This window comes from Narcine bancroftii, chromosome 8 (genome assembly GCF_036971445.1).
Source record: "Narcine bancroftii isolate sNarBan1 chromosome 8, sNarBan1.hap1, whole genome shotgun sequence".
NCBI lineage: Eukaryota > Metazoa > Chordata > Chondrichthyes > Torpediniformes > Narcinidae > Narcine > Narcine bancroftii.
In genome coordinates, this window is record NC_091476.1 from 92,678,578 (window position 1) to 92,703,210 (window position 24,633).

Genomic DNA, 24,633 nt, shown 5'->3' on the forward strand with positions numbered 1-24,633 from the left:
CAGTCATGGGTGTATAATGAGTAGAGCAGTGGGCTAAGCACATATCCTTGGGGTGAGTCTGTTGATAATTAGTGAGGAGGAGGCATTATTTCCAATTTGTACTGACTTTAGTCTTCCAATAGAAAGTTAAGGATCCACTTGCAGAGAAGGGTACTGAGGCCTCGAGTTTGTAGCTTCTTGACCAGCACTGAGGGAATAATGGTATTGAAGGCTGAGCTGCAATTGATGAAGATTAGCTATATGTATAAATTGCTGTTTTCGAGCTGATCCAGAGCTGAATGGAGAGCCAGCGATATTGCATCTGCTGTGGAGCGATTGTGATGATAGGTGAATTGCGTGGTCCATATCTTTGCTTAGGTACATGTCAATTCTGGCCATGACCAATCTCTCAAAGCATTTCATCACAGTAGAGGTTAGTGCTACTGGGCGGTAGTTGTTGAGGCAGCTCACACTACTCTTCTTTGTTACTGGAATGATTGGTGCCTTTTTGAAGCAAGTGGGAATCTCTGACTGCTGCAATGAGAGGATGAAAAAGTCCATAAACATGCCAGCTAGTACAGATTTTCAGTCCCCTGCCAGGTATATTGTCAGGGCCTGACGTCTTGCGAGGGTTCACCCTCTTGAATGATGCTCTGACGTCACCCTCAGAGACAGATATTGTTACGCCCTGAGATAATTTTTGTTACACTGAGTTATAGGGAACTCAGGAAAGGTTAAACAGGTTAGGACTTTATTCCCTGGAGCGTAGAAGAATGAGGGAAGATTTGACAGAAATTTGACAAAATTATGAGGAGCATAGACTGAGCAAATGTATGTAGGCTTTTTCCACTAGGTTTAAGTGAGATACAAACCAGAAGACATGGGATAAGGGTGAAATGGGAAAAGTTTAAGCGGAAAATTAGAGGGAAGTTCTTCACACAAAGTGTAGTGTGAGTGTGGAAAGAGCTGCCAGCTGAAGTGGTGAATGCGTCTCAATTTTCACATTTAATGAAACTATGGATGGTACATTGTTACAAGATCAAACCAGCAACCACAAAGAAGGCATATCACACAGGGGTAGAGATGAACAATAACTTTATTAACAAAATTTCACCTTCAAACTTTAATTCAAAATCCTCCCTTTTATAACAATGCCCACTGGTTAATATACAAATTTCTATAACAGTGTAAAACTAATAAATTCCCCAGCCTAAATATAACATATGTAATCAAAGTCTAAGTTATATTTCCAACCAGCCCACAGAAAAAAAACTTAGACACAAAACAAACACAAAACACATAAGATTCACAAAACTTTGATTACAATCGAAGAAAAGATCGTAAACAAAATCCAGTTTGCTTGGTAAACTGAAGCCAAAAGATCTTTGAGAGTGAAAGAGAGCACAAAATTCGAAGTGGTCTTCTTGTGTTGCTTGCAGAGAGAGGAACAAAGGCTTGGTCCGGATCCTTCCGCCTGCCTTCGGAATGTTCATCCCTTTTAAAATGCCCAACATTCCAAACTGCCTCCTAGACAATGACTCTGCTTGGGCCTCCTTCCACTCCACAGCCACACCCAGTGGTGGTTTGTCTTCCAAATCCAGAAATTTCTAGGTCCTCTTCTGCACATGCCCAGTCCGTCTCCCACTCTCTGCAGTCCACCTTCACCTTGGCTCTCAAAGGCAAACTGTCACTTTTTAAGATAAAACCACATAACACATAAGTCAATACACAACACAGAACTCTGTAACAACATGGATGGGAGGGGTATGGAAGGCTATGAACTAGGTGCAGGTGGTTGTCACTACACTATTATTCTACATGTTATTCTACCCAGGACAGTTCAGCACAGACTAGAAGGGCCAAAGAGACTATTTTCTGTGTTTTATGGCTCCATGGTTCATTCTCTGTTCTTGGTCAATACCATTGTATGTACAACGTGGTACGAGTCTTTCAGATTTTACGGAAGTGCTCCACGGTCAGGATGTGCACAGAAAATAAATTACAAGTACTCAGCTCAGGTCAGGAATGGGATTGGCCAAACATCTCACACAATGACTAACTTTAACACTAATTAACCATATGTTTGATAATCAGGCAATTAAAATGTCCTATGAGACTAATGAGGTAGAAATTTTTCTTCAGTCATTTGGGCCCAGATTGTGGTTGCTTTTGAGTACTGCAGTGTGGTTCCAAAGTCCAACTGAGGACCCAATTACATTGTGCTTAACATGTGATCCAAGGAAAAAAAAAAATCCCACAAAATGAGCAACAATGTTCATTTGAAGTCGGAGGCACAGTTTTAGAATGAGAGCATCGATTTCAATCATGGAAATATTGGATCTTCCTTTCTCAAAAGTGCTGAGACATGGGATCACAAGGGTGATCATAGCATAACAGGCAACACTGCTACTGCAGAACTCCAGTGATTGGATTTGAACCTCATCTCTGATGTTGACTGTGTGGAGTCTGTATATTCTATGACCACTTGGGTTTCCCTGGGAGCTCTGGCTTACTCCCACATCCCAAACATATGCTGGTTGGTAGGGTAACTTAGGTAGCTGGTTGAAAGGAGAATTGATGAGCATTTGAGAGCGAATAAGGGATGGATGCAGGAGAATGGGATTAAGGGGATTGCTCTGGGAGCTGGAATAGATTTGCTGGGTTAAATAATCATCGTCTGTGTCGTAAGAGAATATGAGAATGAAAAATCCTATGACAGGATCATTGATTTTCGCTTGTTATTTATTTTAAGGGATGCAGCGTCAACAAATTTTAAATATCGTTTTGGCAGAGATTTAATAGAAGGGTAAAACAGGTTTGAGAGATTGCAACTGCAAAGGATTCTGGGTTATTCAATGGTTATTGAAACAATCTGTGTTGCAGAACAGCACAAGGGGTTAACACTAATTTCATCTCCATAATTTGGGGTGGAATTCAAATGTCAGTGAATAAATTGAAGTGCCATCTCTCTGTTGGATGTCATGAACCTACATGAATTGAATTGAGACTTCCTGAGCCAATGTACTGGCAGACAAAGCACAGGTCTTTGCCAATGCTTGCTGTGAACGGTGCATGAATGGCTGGACAACTCATTTAGCAATGTCTCTAGTCACTGTGAAAGCAGCTCATCTCTGTTTCGTACCTTCCCATCATGGCTTGTATGGGATTTGGAGCTCACCACATGGACAATCATAAACCTGATCCCAGCTTTGGTCCCCAGTGAGGCAATCATAAATCAAACTCTGTGCCACTCCTCAAACTATCTCTCATACCAAGTATTTGTCTTGTGAACGGAGAACAAAAAGTATCCTGGCTGAGTCAGTGCCCCTCCATTGTTTCTCTCCTGCAAGCGAGCCTTCACCTCTATGTGAACCCTGTCCCATTTTCCCAAATGCTACAAACAAGCTGTTCAGTCGTTTGCCTGCAGCACACTCATTAAACAGCTGCTAACTCTAACAGGGAAAGGGAAAGGATAGTCACTGCTCTTGGTTGTCTACTCACTTTCTATTGGCTAAGCTGGGAAAACATAGGGCAAACAAAGTCAGATTTGGTTGTCAAGAATCAGCGAGGCGAGAGGTGTTATGTAGTTGAAGATTAGAAAATAGAGGCACTACCAGGGCTGCTGCAATAGCAGAGCTGCCGCTGGTGCAGACCTGCGAAGAGCGTGGAGCTGAGATGCCGCACTCCCACAAAGGGTTTTACCTCCCGGTCTTACTGCCCACAGCTAGGTGCAGGTTTTAAAAGGCCATTTCAAGGAGATAACAGCATTTTCTTTAAAATCCTGAGCCTGGGCCCAAGATGGTGGCTCCTGAGTCTGGGAATGGCTACAAAGGGTTGCAGACTCCTAGGAGGCAGTGGACCAATGCAGGGCACTAGTGACAGGAAGAACACTTCCTGTTGAGAAAGAGAAGCAGAGGAAACCACCCCAAGGATGGTGACCATGGTGGCGGACTAGCGAGGGGCTCTGCGCTTGAAGGATGCAAACAGGTGGCGAGTTGTTGGTGACCTAGAACCATAGAACACTACAGCACAGAAACAGGCCCCTATGGCCCTTCTAGTCTGTGCCTTGTCCCATTGACCTACACCCAGTCCATAGCCCTCCATATATTTTTAAAAAAATATTTTATTTAATATTCCATACATGCAGTAACTCCAACCATTATAATAATAGATATAAAAAAACAAATTGATTACATACATGATGGTTTTCACCTCACCCCAAAAAACCTCTCCCTAGCTCCCCAAATAAAAGACAATATATAAAGTAAAAAAAATTATAGGTATAAAAAGAAAAGAAAAAAAGTGCAAGTAAAAAAAGGTCTTTGGACTGAAGAGAGAGATGTCATGCAGTACAAATCATCAGTTCTAAACATAAACATACAGAAGAAAATTCTGCAGGGCTAGAGGGACAGAAAGGACATCACTACTAATTTAATCCTAGTATTTGAGTGTACGGGCACCAAATTTGTAAACATGTATTTATTTCCTGAATTATAAGTATTTTTTTCCAAAGGAATACAACTTTGAATTTCAGCATGCCACCTTGGCACAGTCAAAGATGTATCCGCTTTCCAAGAATTGCAATACATTTTCTTGCTAATGCTAATTTAACAAATTCCAATTGTTTTTTTTAAATCTTATTGATATATTTCCTGTAGTTAGGTGACAAAACCTGCACACAATACTCCAGATTTGGCCTCACCAATGTCTTATTGGAGGAATCCACACTGGCTGCGGGTTGCTGGAGACTGTATCATGAGAACCAGGTATCAGAACAGGGATTTGGGAGGGTGCTGAGGGCAAGAAGGTCCCTGGTGCTGAAGGCTTTTTCATCGTGTTCGAGGTTTGAACTTGAGCTCTGGTTGTCAATGGCCTGAACGGAATTGGAGCATTGGGCGGCTGTAGAGGCTGCGGGAGCACGGGAGGCGAATCTATGGGACTTTGAAGGGACTCTCTTTTGCTACTCTTTCTCTGACTGTAATGGACAGTGGGCAAGGCTAAAGGCAATATCGTATAATATTTCATTTCTCTTTTATTATATGACAGCAAATAGTATGTTATCTGCTCTGATAAGAGAGCAAATTTAACCAAGGGGGTGAACATTTTTGCTAAGCTCCAACTTCCACTTTCAGCTTCAGATTGATAGCAGCTTCTCTCTACCACACTGTTGACTTGCATGAAATGTGCCAGACGAATCTCCACTATTATTTTTTTCTTGTTATTTCAATAATGAGTAGAACACTTTTAGTAACATGAGAATTGTTAATTCCTGCCAATCATTCTTACTGAAAAAAAAACAAGTTTTGTATCGTCAGCTATTAATTTTTTGGGGCAATAGTTAAAATTTTAAATAAAATTATGCTTTGTTCAGCCTGTCTTTTCTTCTGTATTCCTTTATGTGTACCTGCTGACACAGAATTCACAGTGTTCAACGTGAAGCCATTGATCATGGATAACACGATGGATTGCACTGTTCACTCTAGTCCTAGATGCAGGGCTGCCTTCAGTTTTATTACTGATTTTCCTCACATTTCACATGTTCAAGATACAGGCAACTATTGGACCGTGAGAAAATAGCCCAGAGTTTGCAGTATTGAACATCTCGTGGCACCTGTCGACGGACCTGTGTGGATTTTAAGGAAAATATTTCATTGAACTTTGATGGAGGTACAATACTGCAAACTCTGAGCTATTTCCTCACAGTTCAGTAGTTGCCTGTATCTTGAACATGTGAAATGCGAGGAAAAGTTTATACCTTCTTCGCAGTACTGTTAAATTATAGTGTGAGAAGAGAAACCATCAGCTCCTCAGTGCTAGAAGTTTGGAAGAGATATCCAGATCAGCCCCACACTTCCTCCAGAGTCCTGACCATTCTTTTCACTTTTCAAATGTTTACCTGATTCCTCTTTGAAAGCTACAATTGGATATTGTTCGATGAACCTTTCAAACAATAAGTAATCTGTATTTGCAGTATTCAAAATTTTCCCCAATTCCATCTCAGATATCTTTTGTTAATTGGCTTAACTAGCACAGAGGAGGGGACAAGGTCTGAGGCAGATCGTTCACAATCATATTGAATGAAGTGGCAGGTTTGAGAGGCTGAGGGTTTGCACCTGCTCCTCATTCCCCATATTCCTTACGGGTTCGTTTATGGACCCATAGAAAACTACAGCTCAGAAACAGGATGCTCAGCCCATCTGATTCACGCCAAACTATTATTCTGTCTGATCCAATTGACCTGCACTCGGACCATAGCCCTCCATACCTCTCCCATCCAGATATCTATCCAAACTTTTCTTAAATGTCAAAATGGACCCCACATTCATCACTTCAGCTGGCAGCTCGTTCCACACTCATGGCACTCTGCGAAAAAAGTTCCCCCTAATTTTCCCTTTAATATAGGTTTATATTATCTGTTTATCAGCTGGTGAATGTTTCAATTGGGTCTGGAAAGCATTTAAATAAATTAAAATTATTGATTTCTCAGGCACTAGGTCTGTTTAATAAACAGTAGCATGTTGTCATACAATTGAAGGAGCATGTGCATTCTTACTGATTTCACACTACCCTGGTACAAAAAGAGAGAAGAAAACAGTCATCCATTGCTTTTCATTCTTCTGAATTCCAGCAAGTAGTCCCAGACGACTCAATCTCTCTGCAAGGCCTAATCCCCTCATCTCTAGAATCAACAAGGTGAACCTCCTTTGCACTGTCTCCAAAGCTAGTCTATCCTTCCTCAATTAAGAGACTAGAACTGAATACAGTTTTCCAGATGCAACCTCTCCAATACTCTCTACAATTGCAGCATAACCTCCCTGCTCTGGAATTCAAGGCCTCTAGCAATTTGGCTTCTTGATAGCCTGCTGCACCTGCAAACAATGAAGTGGAATGTTGGCCTTCAATGTGAGAGGGATTGAATTGAGGAGGAGGGAGGTTTTGCTGAAACTGTACAGGGAACCAATGAACCTGCACCTGCAAAACTGCGAGCAGTTCTGGTCTCCTTACTTCAGAAAATGCAGATGAGTCTCAACAGGATGATTCCAGAGATGAGAGGGTTAGCCTGTGTGGAGAGATTGAGTTGCCTGAGACCATTTTTTTTTTAAACCAAAAATAGACTTTATTCACAATAAATCATTTACAAAAGGAAAACATGCAAACTCTCTTCCCATCTTAGTTTCATAGCCATACATTTTAAGCATTGTACATTGTTCCATTCACTTATTTACACCATTATTATCACTGCTCCTGGAGACACACCCAGTCAGCCATCCTGACTGCTGGAAGATCATCAACTCGATGAAAGACCTGTTGGTCTTTCAGCACACAGAGATATCAGTGCTGGAAAGCTGCCGAGCGGCACATTCCAGGCTGCAGGAGTATGTGCTTGGCTTGGCAAAGCCAACACGTGAGCACTATCGGGAAGGACCACAGTCTAGAGCCCTTCTGATACCAGGCATTGAGGGCTGAGACCAAGGGGAAGCCCCTAAAACAGCAGAGGGGAAGTAAAGACAAGGCACCTGAGACTATAATAACATTTTCCCAGAGAGTCATGTATTTGTCCAACCGTGCATCTTGGCGCCTCACAGTTCGGCGGGCTGTATCCTCCTTTGAAGAAGACCGCGGAGCCCACCTCACTGACAAAAGACAAAGGAGGAAAAACCCAACACCCAACCCCAACCCACCAATTTTCCCTTGCAACCGCTGCAACCGTGCCTGCCTGAAATGCATTGGACTTGTCAGCCACAAACGAGCCTGCAGCTGACGTGGACTTTTACCCCCTCCATAAATCTTCGTCCGCGAAGCCAAGCCAAAGAAAGAAGAATGTATTTGTCGTATTCTTTACCCAAGGTAGCAGTAGAGGCTGCTTCATAACTATCTTTACATAATAGGGGAATTAGGGTCATGGGGTAAAGGCAGGGACGTGCTGTTGAGACCACAGCCAGATCAGCAGTCATTTTATTGAATGATAGAGCAGGCTCGACAGGCCAGATGGCCAACTCCAGTTCTATTTCTTATGTTCTTATTATTATGAATATGTGCTGAATTAGTGTAAATTTGATTTTGATGGTTATTGTAGACTCGGTGCACCAAAGGGTACTGTGCTGTTTCAAACTATTTCTCTGGAACCTAGCAGTTTTTCAATGGTTGTCCATGAAGCCAAGAAAAAGTCCTTTACAATAAAAGGGCTTTATAATTGCAATTTGCCAAGAGGCTAGAAAATTCATCGACTTACACTCTGTGCCTGGAAGTGTGTATTCAAGGTCACTGCAATTGGTCTCTGGGCAAGGAAGGGGCAAGAAATCAAACTGTGTCACATTCCCCAGTCTCTGTTGCCAACCCTGATGGTTTGACATGATGCTTGGTGCAGACTATGGCACAGGTTCCTGAAATTTCCGACAAGCAGGGAAAGGACAGAACCAAGTGAGCAAAAATTAATCTAGACTGAAACCATTTGGAATTGGCACAGAAATGAGAAGTAAATTGCAAATGAATGTTATTTTGTCCGGCAAGTCACAAAAGATGAAGGTTAAATTCCAGCCCTGGAGAACAATGCCATTGTGTAGCTTCTCCCTGGAGGGTGGATTCCTCTCAAAGCATGTCAGACTGAATGGGAGCACTTAACTTGCTTAAAGTTTAACATCTGATAACTCTGGTCATTTAGAGAAAATTAAGTAGGTATTCATTACTGTTATTAAATATTAATGGCACTAACTAGTAAGTGTCCAAATTGATGAAGTGATTGTTAGCAATTCAATATTCCTTTATATATTGTCTTCATTAGATCTCTATTGTGCACACAAATGTGATTAGCTGCAGATTACAGCAGATAGCGCTGCCTTTTTTAGTCAAACAGGGCACACCTGATCTCGGGATGGATGTGGGCAGCATCAAAAGAAGCAGCTCTGAAAAATTGATACTCTACTTCTTCTCCTCCAAGTTTCAGTAAAATGTCGATCGGGTTCTGATGATTTTTCCCTCCACTGTCCCTTTTATAGAGTTTTGTTTTCAGTCTGTGATTCCATTGTTCAATGAAAGCAGCACCTACAGCGACAACAGTGTACATGTGCAGGGCAATTGGCAAACGTGCTGGAGAAACTCAGCAGATCACACCGCATCCAGGGGAAGCAAAGGGCAAACAACATTTCAGGCCTGGGCGGGAATGGGAGGCATTTCCTTACTCGTCTTTAGAATTCTCCAGAAGCTTGTTGATGCTCACTGTTGAGATTCATTCAGGTTTTTTAAAATTTTAGAGATAAAGCATGGGAACATCAGGCCCACGCTGCCCAAATACACCCATATGGCCAATTAACTGACTCACCCTGTACGGCTTTGGAATGTGGGAGGAAACCAGGGCACTCAGAGGAAACCCACAAAGACACAGGGAGAAAGAACAGACAAACTCCTCACAGTGCTGGATTGAACCTGGGTTACTGGCATTGCAATAGCTTTGTGCTAACCACAAACCACTACAGTAACCATGCTGCCCAAAGATAACAGGTAATGTGGATGAGGCAGAGAATCACCAATGATCATTGAACAGCCCACAATTACTCCTTCTTCTTTTGCTCCTATTTCCAACCTCTTTCCCTGCACACTCTACGGATCTGACACTCCGTGGCAAGTATTTCCATAAAAGATCCCTATCACAGGAATTCAATACAGTTTAATAAGGTAACTGATACAAGTTCTCTATTATGCTTCACAGATACACTCCCAAATGCTACAATAAGCATTCACAAGGTTATTAAGTTTGAAAGAATATGAAGAGATTCTCTGATCAAAATTATAAATTGAACGTGTAAATTCATAGTTGGTCACATCCATTTACCCTCAATGGTATCACAATCCACTGCTGAGCAAAGTTAGTAGGTGCAACAGCAGGAATTATCCTTGGACACTGGCTAAAAAATGCAATAACCAAAGCAGGGCTCCCAAGATATGACCTTATGTTTTCAAGCAATACACAACTTTTCGGTGAATGTTGTCTCTATCTATTCTTCTTCAACAGAAAAAGAAGACAGTCACAGGAATATCAACATGAGCCACTAATGATCGTCGCTGCCTTCGTCCACAAGGTGGCTGTTTTGTCTGGCATCTCAGCAAGGTGCACACGATGAATGAAACGTGCAGAAATGGCAGATGTGCGAGGGAGTGTGGTGGGGTTAGCAATTGCATGAGTAGAAGCCAAAGAGCAAGTGCAGTGAAATATTCAATGTGCAGAAGGGTGGCAGAAAATTGTCTGGGGTGAGAAACTTTGATAAAGCTGAAGGGTGCTCTGCGAGAGGTGTCCTCTGCATAGGAGGCAGATGGAGATGCGGCCGAGAACAAATGTGATCACTGAGGTCACCAGAGAGGATTCAGAACAGAGCAGCCTGGACACCAGAGAAAAAGGAAGGTGGTATCATTGGTAGTAGTAGGACCGAAGATGTATAAAACATGTATTCATGTTTTAAGCTCTCTGATGAAAATGTGAGAATTTTATTAGGGCATTTAATTCAGCATCTTCAGAAGTTTAACATGTTATACATTTCGTACTTGCAACCAGGGACTAGTTCAGAAGGTATCAGGAGAAAAATATTCTCTGAGCGATGCATCTTTTGAATCTTTTTTGGATTGGTCACTGTGAAATTGCTTGGGTTATGGGTCATGAAACAGGGTCTGTTAGCTGAGGGATTGAGAATCACAGCCCAGAGTATGAAGAGGCGACTGACAGATTATATAGCTGCCCCTTTATCTACATTGCATTCTGGACCCTAGTTGCACGTAGCAACTGTAGCTCAGCCATGAGCCCACAGCACAAACAGACTTGCTCAGGACATGACACCGAGACACAGCAAGGAAGCAACCTCAAAGGGGTGGTAATAATGGAGTGGCCTCGTTCTTCACAGTTAAGTCACATTATTGTGATTTGTACAGTTGCTGAGGAAACAGCGAACATCAAACACAGGAACTCTGTCAAGATTGTAAATGAAAGGATGTCATAGACGACACTTGATGTCTTGATCTTGAAATGTTAATTCAACATGCTTCAATTGCACTGGATCATGAAGATTTTGCTTCCTGAACACTTTTTGGATGCATTTTATGAATTTTGAGTAACTGATCATGAAAATCACCCTAAAGGTTTCCTATCACTGACCATTTTTAAGATATAACCTCTGTCATATTTTAAGTCTACTTGAAGCACACAAAACCATGAATGTGCAACATGTCATTCAAGATTCATTTTCTGCATTTGCACTTGGACGTCTTCCCTGCTGATCTTGGTGCAGTCAGTGACAAACATGGTGAAAGGTTTCACCAGGATTTGCGACCATGGAAAAAAAAAGTACTGTATCAGGGCAACCGGAATCCATCAATGCTGGCCGACTATTGTTTGACACTGACACGAGATGTCGAGTACAAATGAAACAGCAGCCAAACATTTTTAGGTCAGTTAAACTAACGCAATGTGTCAGCGTCATTATGCGATTAACTTAAAAGTTAAATTAATGATTCTCCAACTTCCTACATGATACAGCAGATCTGAAAATATCTGTGTTCAGCTTGAAATTATCTATCATAATTCCCATTTTTTTCAGGAAGAAAACCTTTTGAAAATATCTGTCCATTGTTGTCAGTAGCTGCCAACAAGTATGGTCATTCTTATTTGTGTCAAGTGTAAGATGGTAAAGCTATGGCATTGTCCCAATGGAGTACCATCCTTCCGTTAGAATTGGCAAATAAAGAGGTAAAATTAAGCATGCTGTGTGAAAGTTAGTATATACTTGCAAACAAAGTTATAAACAATGTTTTTACAGAAGGCAACATGATCAGCATACACAGATACTGCTGCAAATCAAGCCCAATGCAGAATAAGGGGCAAATTGAAAATCTCTGAGCATTTTTGTTGATGCAGGGTAAATTGGTGTTCAGCAGGCAGATTTCTACAGGTTATGGAAGAGACAGACAGTTGGGTTGCCAAGAAAGCAAATGGGTCCTGAGGTTGTGCGTTAAATTTATGTACCTACAATCATAGGCATTGATCAGATTGAATCCCTTTAATTGAGAGATTTTGTGTTTCAAGGAATTACAGAAGTCTGGAGAACCTGAAACTGTGGGGTGTATCAGAAGGCCATCACCAATGAGCTGAGAGGGAGCAAGGAGTCTGGAAATCAAAGTTGTATACATCAGGACTAACAATTACAGCTTTAAGAGAGTGACCATGGAGAATGAGAAACCAGTCACCACTGTAACCAGAGGATCATTTGAGCATTCATCATGAAGAGCTTGACATACTCCCTTCACCATGGTCAGAAGCAGTGAGACCTTCAGCAAGGTGACCATAAGGGAGAGGAGTCACGTAATGGAGTAGTGGCCGGACAGTGAACTCCAGCCCTCTCCAGAAAAGTCGGGAAAAACAAAGGAAAACACAAAGGCACAGAAATAAAAGTTAAAGAAAAGTGAGTATAAAGGTGGAAAGAAGATGGCGACAAAAAAAGAAAAATCGAAAGCAACGATAAGAAGAGAGGAAGAGAAGACAACGGAGGAAGAAGGTGAAGGCCTTACCTGTCCGAAGAGGCCCGCTGTGGAGAGAGAAAACCGCTCCCTCAGGTCGGTAGATAATGGACTACAAAAATGGCTCGCTGAGCCGAGTAAAAGTGCGCAACCGCGCATGCGCGAGGAGTCGCGCATGTGCGATGCGCATGAAAAAAACGCATGGACGGGAGGGGGGACCAGCTGGGGAGTCGATCTCCACAGCCGGCAACGACAGCTGCAGAACACCTGCAGCAAGAAGAGACCACAGAAGACAATGGAAACAAGAAAGAAGAGAAGAAAAGGGCAACAAAGAAACAACAGATGGCCAACCCAGAGGAAGAAGAAGAGGAAGAGTATAGTGAAATAGAAGAAGAAAAGAAAGGCAAGATAAAGGAGGTACTTTCTCTTATTAAAGGATACATGGAGTCATTTAAAGAATGGCAAACAAAGGAATTTAATGATTTAAGAAGAAGAATAAACAATGCAGAAGAGAAAATGAATAAAATAGATATGACCTTAACAGAAATGGGAAAGAAAATGGACAAGATGGAAGAGCGGGCAGTAGCAGCAGAAATGGAGGTAGAAGACTTAAAAAAGAAATTGGAGGAATCTAATAAAAAAGCGATAGAGACACAAGAACTGTTAGCTCAAAAAATAGATATAATGGAAAATTATAACAGAAGAAATAACATAAAGATAGTGGGCCTTAAGGAAGATGAAGAAGGCAAGAATATGAGGGAGTTTATAAAAGATTGGATCCCTAAGACCCTAGGATGTCCAGAACTACAGCAAGAAATGGAAATAGAAAGGGCACATAGAGCATTGGCCTCTAAACCACAACCACAACAAAAACCAAGATCTATTGTAGTAAAATTCCTAAGATATACTACAAGAGAAAAGGTACTGGAGAAGACAATGGAAAAAGTAAGAGAGGGCAACAAACCACTGGAGTATAAAGGGCAAAAAATCTTCATTTATCCAGATATAAGTTTTGAACTCCTAAAGAAGAGAAAAGAGTTCAATACAGCAAAGGCGATTTTATGGAAGAAAGGGTATAAATTTATACTAAAGCATCCAGCGGTATTGAAAATATTTATTCCAGCACAACAAAACAGACTATTCTCGGACCCAGAAGAAGCACGAAAATTTGCGAACAATTACAAAAATAGACTGAGGGATGAAGACGGGTAATGAGAGTAAAAATGATAACGATTGATATGTATGTGGGTAAAGAGGTATAAGAGTGAATAGATAAAATGTGCATACGTGAAGGTATCTGTACTTAGAGGAAAATATAGATAGTATAGACAAGAATGAATAAGGGAAGGTAATGGAATAGAGAGAATAAGGAGGGAATTAAAAGAGTGACCTTTGTGACATATGAAAAGTGAAATCTTTTCTGGGGAGGGCTGGTTGGGGAGAAATAGCGGTCACTGCAAAATCAGTTGACGCTTGCGAGTGAATTCGCAAACCCAAATGGAGAGGGGAGATGTGGTTGTCCGACAAGGGATAAAGGACAACTCAGGAGGGGAAGGGGAGATTGGGGATAAAGAAGATATAAATAGGAGAATAAGGAAAATGTTGGATGTTGTAGGAATGTTGTCTTATAAAGAGTCAAAAATAAGAAAACAGAAATGGAAAAGGAGGAAAGGTAATGATGGAAAAACGGAAAGAGAAGATAAACAAAGTATAAAATGGCTATGCTGAACTATATGACTTTAAATATTAATGGAATACATAACCAAATTAAAAGGAAGAAACTACTAAATTTACTGAAAAAGGAAAAAATTGATATAGCATTTGTCCAAGAAACACACTTAACTGAATTGGAGCACAAGAAATTAAAGAGAGATTGGGTAGGACATGTAACAGCAGCATCATATAATTCAAAAGCAAGAGGAGTGGCTATATTAATTAGTAAAAATGTGCCATTTAAAATAGAAGAGGAAATAATAGATCCAGCAGGGAGATATGTTATGATAAAATGTCAGATATATTCAGAGTTTTGGAATCTACTTAATGTATATTCACCTAACGAAGAAGATCAAAAGTTTATGCAAGATATCTTTTTGAAGGTAGCTAATACGCAAGGGAACATACTAATAGGAGGGGATTTCAACCTGAATTTGGATCCAAATATGGATAAAACGGGGAAAAAAATTAACAGGAAGAACAAAATAACCAAATTTAGAATTAAATTAATGCAAGAAATGAAACTTTTGGATATATGGAGGAAACAAAACCCAAAAGAAAAGGAATACTCATACTACTCGGCTAGACATAAAACATACTCAAGAATAGACCTATTTTTGTTATCAGCTAGTATGCAGGATAGAGTAAGAAAAACAGAATATAAAGCGAGAATACTATCGGACCATTCACCCTTAATATTGACAGTAAAGCTAGAGGACATCCCTCCAAGAATGTATAGATGGAGATTAAACCCCATGCTACTTAAAAGACAGGATTTTAGAGAATTTATTGAAAAACAATTAAAAATGTATTTTGAAGTAAATACAGAATCAGTGGAAGATAGGTTTATACTATGGGACGCAATGAAAGCATTCATTAGAGGGCAAATAATAAGCTATGTAACCAAGATGAAGAAGGACTATAATCAGGAAACAGAGCAGTTGGAAAGGGAAATAGTAAACATAGAAAAAAAAATAGCAATGAAGGAAGATACAACTAAAAGAAGAGAATTTTGTAATGAAACATTACAAACATATAAGGTAGAGAAGAATATAATGAAGACAAAACAGAAATATTATGAACTAGGGGAAAAAACGCACAAAATCCTAGCATGGCAGCTTAAGACAGAACAAGCTAAGAAAATGGTATTGGCATCAAGGAAAAAAGACAAACAAATTACATATAATCCAAAAGAAATTAAGGAAAACTTTAGAGAATTCTATGAACAATTATACCGAACTGAAAACGAAGGGAAAGAAGGGAAAATAGAGGAGTTTTTGACTAAAATTGAACTACCAAAACTACAAATAGAGGAACAAAATAAATTAACAGAACCATTTGGAATAGTAGAAATACAAGAGATAATAAAAAAATTACCAAATAATAAGACACCAGGGGAGGATGGATTTCCAATAGAATTCTACAAAACATTTAAAGACTTATTAATACTGCCCCTCCTAGATGTAATCAACCAGATTGATGAAACACAAAGCTTACCAGATTCATGTAAAACAGCAATAATTATAGTAATACTAAAACAAGGGAAAGATCCACTCTTACCAGCATCATATAGACCAATACCTTTGCTAAACACAGACTATAAGATAATAGCTAAACTATTAGCAAACAGATTAGCAGAACAGGTACCGAAAATGGTAAATTTAGACCAAACTGGATTTATCAAAAAAAGACGCACAACAGACAATATTTGTAAATTTATTAACTTAATTCATGCAGTAGAAGGAAATAAAGCACCTGCAGTAGCAGTTGCTTTAGACGCAGAGAAGGCCTTCGACAGAGTAGAATGGAATTATTTGTTCAAAGTATTGCAAAAATTCAGTTTACCGGAGAAGTATATTAATTGGATTAAAGCATTATATAAGGGACCATTAGCGAAAGTGACAGTAAATGGACATGTATCAAAGCAATTTAACTTAAGCAGGTCAACGCGGCAGGGATGCCCACTATCACCTTTATTGTTTGCGCTAGCTATAGAACCACTAGCAGAATTGATAAGAATAGATAATAATATAAAAGGAATAAAAATAAAAGACAGGGAATATAAAATCAGTCTATTTGCGGATGATGTTATAGTGTACTTAACAGAACCAGAACTATCAATAAAAGAATTATATAAGAAATTGAAGGAATATGGAGAAGTGTCGGGTTACAAGATAAACGTAAATAAAAGTGAAGCAATGCCTATGAATAATGCGGATTTCTCAAAATTTAAGAAGGAATCTCCATTCAGATGGCAAATGTAGGCAATAAGATACCTAGGTGTACAAATAAACAAAAATCTAGGCCAATTATATAAACTCAATTATAATCCACTAATGAAAAAATTACAGGACGATTTAGAGCATTGGAAAGATCTACCACTAACACTGATAGGAAGGATAAACTGTATTAAAATGAACATTTTTCCAAGGATATTATACTTATTTCAGGCACTGCCAATACAACTGACAGAAAAATTCTTCAAAGAGTTAAAGAAAATAATAAGGAAATTTTTATGGAGAGGGGGGAAACCGAGGATAGCACTAGATAAATTGACAGAATGGTATAAACAAGGAGGCTTACAATTGCCAAACTTTAAAAATTATTATAGAGCCGCACAATTAAGATACCTATCAGATTTTTATCAAACAAGGGAAAAACCAGACTGGACGAGATTAGAATTAGATAAAATAGGGGAAAAGATAGCTGAACACATATTATATAAATGGGACGAAAAATTGGTACAACATAGAACTTCTCCAGTATTACATCATCTCCTCAATATTTGGAAGAAGATCCATGTAGATAGAAATAAAACAAATTATCAATTACCAAAACTAATATTGACGCAAAATAAGCTACTCCCTTTTACAATAGACAACCTTTCCTTTAGAGAATGGGGAAAAAAAGGGATTAAAAGAATAGAAAATTGTTTTTCAGGAAGTAGATTCTTATCCTTTGAACAAATGAGAGATAAGTACAATATAACTGGAGATACAGCGCTGGCATATTACCAACTGAGATCCTACTTGAAGGATAAATTAGGAAGCAATTTGAGTTTACCAGAGGGAAGTAACCTTGAATATGTGATTACAGATACAATGTTAATCAAAAGATTTATAACAAATATGTATATTAAACTGCAAGAAAAGGAGAATGAGGAAACAAATGGTAAAACTAAACAAAAATGGGAACAGGATTTAAATATAAAGATAAAGAAGGAAACATGGGAGAAATTATGTTCTGGAACGATGAGAAATACAATAAATACGAGGCTGTGTATGATACAATATAATTGGTTACACAGACTATACATTACACCGCAAAAGTTAAATAAATGGGACCCAACAGTATCTGATAGATGTTTTCGATGTAAAAAAGAAATGGGAACAACAATTCATGCAATCTGGACATGTGAGAGAGTAGAAAAATTTTGGGATGATCTCAATCAGATATTAAATAAAATAACAGAAAACAATATACCAAAGAATCCAGAGATCTTTCTCCTAAGTAACATAAAAAACAAAGAATTTGGAATTGATTTGGAGGATGCACAAAAAAGATTTGTTATGATAGCCCTAGCCGTAGCAAAAAAATGTATTATGTCAACCTGGAAATTGGAAGATAATTTGAAAATACAACAATGGTATATAGAAATGAATAAATGTATTCCATTAGAAAAAATAACATATAGTTTAAGAAATAATATTGAAATATTCGAACAAGTATGGGAGCCTTACATTAAATACAATAGCGAAAACCTACCGGGGACAAACATTACCTAAGTTGATGGAAGGAGAAGGAAAGAAAAGAATGGATTCTGTAGAATTTCTGGTGTACTTTTGTTGAATGACAACATTGTCTGACTGAATTAATGCAACCTAGATTGTATACCTAAAATGGATGAGAGGGGGGGGGGGGGGTGGGGGGGTGGCTTGGGAGGAGGGAGGGGGGGAGAAAAAGTCACTGTAAATGTGTGAAAAAGAAAAAGTGTATATCATGGCCTATGTGACTTATGGTGTGAAAAATAAAAAATTTAAAAAAAAAGGAAGGTGACCATAACATAAGCTTCTACAGAGATTATCAGGAGTGGATAAAAGGTGCTTTGGAGCACAGAATCAAGCAAAACAGAAATGTAGATTGATGCAAGGTGTCCAGATTGAACCAAAGACACAAGATGGAGCCTTTTGGCTTTGGTGAGCAATTGGGTATTCAGAGTCTTCACACATAGCCAATTTGGAACCGATTTGCATTATTGACAGCTGTTTGCCAGGTTAGGACAAAACTGTTATCTTCCTGATATCACTGGGTTGTGGGTAATTGAGAAGCTTCATTTGAGTGTTGTAACAAGGACATTTTTTATGCACTAAACACTACTGTTAAATTTTATCTATCATAAGTATTTATTGTCTCTTTTTAATTTAATTCAATTAGTTTACTATTATAGTTTTACAATTTACCTTTTTGGCTACAGCAAGGAAGAACTTTTGACCATACAAACATTGTGCAATGCATATGACAATAAACTCATTCTCATTCAAATCAAGGTTCGAGATTCAATTTATTGTCATGTAATAACTGTGACAGAGGATTTAGAGGTGGTTTGGGAGGTATTGTTAGACCAGCTTACACACACACACATTTTTAAAACACAGAATATTCACAGGACCTTAGCAGAATGCTTTTTGCAGGAGGCAACAAAGTATGGACAGCAGCTTGCATGGGAGAGCATGTGATCTTTGCAGGCAGAGGAGGACAGTTTTGCTCTCAGAGAGGGAGGGTGTGAAATAGAGAGAGAGGAGACAGAAATCCGTTCCCGAAGGACAAGCTGGCAAACTTTGAAAGGCTGCCTTGTCAAAGGAGGAGATTGGCGGACTGAAAGGTGACCTGAAAGAAAGGATCATCTGGAGAACCCTGAAGGGGGCAGGTTTCATCAGCAAGGCTGATTGAGAAGGAATCAGTTGCGGATGTCCTGGAAAAGGAATCTCTCTCTGAAAACCAGCAAGAACCTTCCTGAGTGGTAACCATTTTCCTGTTAAGCACCAAAGATTGGTGAACTTTGTTAATGCTAACTTCTGTGCAAGAATTGCCGGAAACCAGTGAGATTAGACTGTGATCCAAGAACTTTTCTAATCTTAAATATACATTACACACACCAGCACTTAGTATGAGAGGGGGATTAAGTAGTTAGGTAGGTTAAGTAATAAGTTAAAGTTTAATTCTGTTTTCTTGTTCAAATATAATTATAAACAACTTTTGTTTAAGTAACACTGTGACGTGGTGCATATCTATCGCTACTGGTTTTTGGGGTCCTCTGGACTCCGTAACATAACACTGTCATATTTCATGAAATCGGTCTTGCCTGCTGCAAGGCATATAGATTCACCATTGGCAGAAATGACCTTACAGTCAGAGAAAGAGAAGCAGAAGAGAGTTCCCCCAGAATCACTGAGTATCCGTGGATTCACCTCCAGTGCTCCCGCAGCCACCCAGAGTCCAGTCTAAACCGTTGGCAACCTGAGCTCAAGAGGCAGTCAGGAACCCTTCAGTTCCTTCGCTGATGTGCTGCCATGAAGGGACTTCAAAGGGATCAGAAAAGGGCATATTGTCCATAATGCTTCAGCAGTTCAAGGAGCGACTGAATGGCCTAAATTGGACTGAATTTGAGATACTGGAAGGACTGTGATATTATGTAGAGTGTATTTGAAGAAGCTGAAGATCCCATGCATGACGTTACCAATGTCACCTCAGTAAGAGATACTGCAGGAAAGGTTTAAAATGATGATGAATTAGTTATGTGCAATCAAAACTATATGGAGAAGGAAATTCAGAAGCCAACAGGTTCCATTGACAACAAGGACTGAAAGTAACAGTTACATAGTGGATCAAAGGGAAGAAGTTATGGGGACTATTAGAAAAAAAGATGAAATTCTTGATGGGTTTGTGATATACTTGCTGAGTTATGGTATGTCACAAAAGACTCTTGCAAATTACAGGTGTACCACAGAAAGCATTCTGATTGGTGGCATCACTGTCTGGTATGCAAGTGCCAAAGCACAGAACAGGAAAAATGCTGGGTTACATTCCTCATCTGCACTGCCTGCATTCCAAAGCCATCTGTTGGTGCCTTATGAAAGTCGTACCAGTCTGTATCACGCTGATGGTGCCTCCCCTTAATCTTTCAGACATCAGACTTCCATTTTGTGTTTTAATTCACTTTATTTTTTTAAATATTCACATTAATACTACAAGAGTTGTGATGTCGCCATCACAGACATCAGTCTCCACTCCATTAAGGACATCTGTCAGAGATGGTGTCTTAAGAAAGCAGCCTCTATACTCAAGGACCCTCACCACCCAGGCTATGCCCTCTCCATGCTGCTTCCATCAGGAAAAAGGTACCAGCACCCAGCAGCACAAGGACCGCTTCTTCCCTTCTGCCATCAGATTTCCGAACCGTGATCTAGAGACACTACCTCAATTTCTCTTATTTTGCATTAATTCATTTATATATAACTGTAATTTTATATGTAATGTGACTACATAATTTAATGTCATTTTCTGCTGTAAATCAATGAAATTTGTGAGGTGTTCATGACATTAAATTCTGATTCTAATATTTGGGAATATTTTGGGAAACTAGGCACAATCGCAGTGGTAGTTAATGAGGTATTAGTCTACATCAGATTTTGGGGCCTAATAGTTGTGATATACTGTATTCATCCTTATATTTGGCTAAGGTAACAAAGATGTGAAGGAAAACAATTAAAACTGCAGAAAATGCTGGGAGAACTTAGCCAGTCAAGCAGCACCTTGAAAGAGAAAACAGTTAATATTATACTGACCAGTTCTGAGGAAAGGCCACTGACCTGAAGTTCGAGCTGATTTTTCTTTCAATTGATGCTTCTTGACTGGTTCAGTTCTTCAGACATTCTCTATTTGTTAGTAAAGGTCTGATGAAAGTTATGTGAAGTGTACAGCAGTATATATGTGGTTAGCTCTTAGTTTGATTGGTAGACATATATGATTGAATGGTTATATTTAGCAATTTAGCATTAAATTTGAGAGGATCAGAAGTCAACTGTTGAGCGAAATTCATTGTTTTTGACTGTGCAAACCTTAATTAATTTATAATTTATACTTTAGATAGTTATTTCACAGAATAATATGCAATTATTGTTTGTGGTTCTTTTTCTAGGGGAACCAAATTAGTGAGTATTAAATATGCGACCTTTGATATGTTATTTCTGTCAATCATTGCAGTTACTTGAATGCTATTTCCCTTCAATAAAAGATGTTTAACTAGAAATTCTATCCTGTCCACTTGACCCACTAAACAGGAAAATGGAGAAGAATTTACTATCTACACATTGCAAATCGATTTCTTGGACTGCAGGTCGGCAGACACTAAAAACTATCTGATTTATAATATCCACAACAATCAAGCCCACTGTGTCATCATAACCACAGCCATTTCATTTCAAATACACTTGAAGCACATTGGCTTTGAAGTGTATTGGGACCTGCTGAGAGCATGTAAGATCCTTTATAGATGATAGCACTTTCTTCTGTCTGGGTATGCTGCACAACTATGGGAATTGAAATGTAGCTTCACTTGCACAGTACATGTATGCAACACATTACCAGCCTTCCACTTTAACTCTACATTTTTATCTACTGCAAGGATGGAATGGAACTGAGGGAATATTGTATGACCCTCAGTGGCCAAGAATTTGCTGCAAAGGTGATATCCTGCAACAAATTAGAACACCAGTGGTGAATTCCAAATACATTGATGAGAAAACATACACCAACTGTACCTGCAGGGAGGTAACCTGGGAGGCTGGCTCCACCTACTCCCTGCCAATAACTGGCCCCATATAAAGGTAGGAGTAGAGCACATGGAGCCAGAAGGGATACTGATCTTTGGGTGCAGGTTTTAAGCTAATTAAAGCCTGTAGTACAGCTTTCATAGTTTGAGCTGGTTTGTTCGCACAGCAGCGCATCACAATTTAATTAGCTTAATTTTAAAAGAACCAAGGAGAGGTTTCTCAGCTTAAAAATGCTGCATATCAAGCCCTGAAGCTCCAGCCCACTTCGAGATCTGGAAGCATGCAGTCAGGGCAATCATCCGCACTCAGGCTAAGGTCATTAATTCAGACCAAAGGAGACTCAAGGTACTGCATACAAAACTGGGCTCGTTCATGCTCCAGGCCATCCGTTACTGCACTGAGTATGAACTGGCGATGGCCATACTGGAAAACATCTACTAGCTGCCAGCAAACATATTCTACTCCAAGTACCTGGCTACAACAACCAGGTGAGACAGTAGAGGCTTACATTGGGGCACTGCATGAACTAGCACTCCTGTGCATGACTGAGTCTAGGATGATCGCTGGGGAAGTGGAGTGACTCATCTGGGATGCATGTGTGCGAGGCCTGCGATCAAGGGCAACCTAACAGAGACTGCTGGAAGAAAGCAATGCTTCCCTCGCAAGCGTCATTGATGAAATTTTCTGGAAGTTGCAGCCACCATGCAGAACCCTTTGATGCTCACCTGCCACCTCCCCCAGCCTGGCCGACGCAGATGATTGCCACCGCTGAGGGGCCTACTGTGAAGAAGTGCTCATCACCGGCAATGCATCTCGCTGCTGTAAGTGCTGCAGGACCCGATGTGCATCCACAGACGCTCCTAAAAGAACTGCCCCTTGAGGAACTCGCTCCTGATGTTGTAAGAAAGGCCACTTTGCCAAAGTGTGCCTCTCCAAAGCTGCCGAGAGCGCTACGGCCCTCCGCGACCAGTTGGAAACCCTCCCCCTCGACCCTCCAGGCACTTACTCATGCGATTATCGGGCAGCGCCATTGCTCTGCCTGCCACTTCCACCCGTATCAGTGATGTCACTTCCTGTTCGGCCATGGAACTGTGCTGCTGCCATGTGGTCCCCACAGACGCCGCCATCTTGGACCAGCTGACTTCCGCCCAAACCGAACACTTCACTTCCACCCCACCGACCCTACAATGCTGTCAATGTGTGCGCACACAAACAGCCCCAGACAGCACACTTGCCGCACCCCACACTGGCACACACTATTGACCAGAAGAGGATGCCTGCATCTACTAAATGCTACTTGCCACTGCCAGCTTGGAGCGGCAACTCAGACCCCAAGTCAGTTCTAGTGTCCACCACGTTGTCGGACAACATTCCCCATGGAATTGGGTGTTCAAATGATGGACATCGCTGCTGACGGGAAGGAAATAAAATGTCCATTCGATAGCAGTAGTACTGAGAGCTTTGTGCAGCCGCACATGGTCCGTATGCTGTCACTCAAAGTACACCAAGCGAACTTTTCCATCGCTTTTGCATCCCAGGACCACTCCATCACAGCGCTGGTGTGCTGTTCTGTAAATTTGACTGTGGGAGGAGAAACATACAAAGGGTTCAGGCTCCTGGACATGCCAGAGCTCTGCACCCTGGTGATCCTGGGACTAGATTTTCTGTACCATCTCTACAGTGTCACTCTAGCTTTCAGCGGTCCAGCCCCATCCACAATGCCAAACCTAGCGACCACCCCGCCCCACCTGTGGACTGTCCTCCTTATGGGTACCCCCTCCTTCCCTTTTCAACCACCTGATGCCAGACTGCAAGCCCATTGCAGCCAAAAGCAGGCATTACAGTGCAGCCGACAGGGACTTCATCAAAGCCGAGGTGCAACGGCTTCTGGCAGGAGGGGTAATAGAGGAACTAGACCAGTACCTGACAATGTGAGGCATTGCATCTAGGCACATGACTAGCTACAACCCCAGAAGCAACAGGCAGGTAGAATGTGAGAATAGGGTAATCTGGAAGGCAGTCCTCCTGGCCCTTAAGTCTGAAAGGATGGTCCACTAACTACTAGAAGGAGGCTCTTCCCAGGGCACTCCATGCTATATGGTCACTCTTATGTACAGCTACCAACCAGACCCCCCACGAATGCCTCTTTTCCTTCCCCAAGAATCGGCAACAGCAGTCACTCCGCTGGTATGGCTGATGTCTCTGGGACCAGTCCTCCTCCGTAGACACATGAGGACTCACAAAACCGTCCCTCTTGTTGAGCAGGTACACCTCTTCCATGCCAACCCATGTTACGCCTATGTGGCACACGCTAATAGAAGTGAGGACACCATCTCAACTCAGGACCTGGCACCGGCGGGAGCCCATCCTGGGAACTCCAGAACCCTCCTGGAGTTAACATCCTCCCCCCCCACCCATCAACCACAGGACCCTGCTTCCCGTAGACCCACCCCTCCTCACTGCCATGCACTACCCTGCCTGCATCGCCAGCCACCCCGACCACCCCTGACGGATTCAGACTTGGGACATTGGCACTGTAACAGCATCGCACTAACCTCCATGCTAATCATGCTACCCGCTAACTGTGACGGTAACAGTAGATAACAGTAGG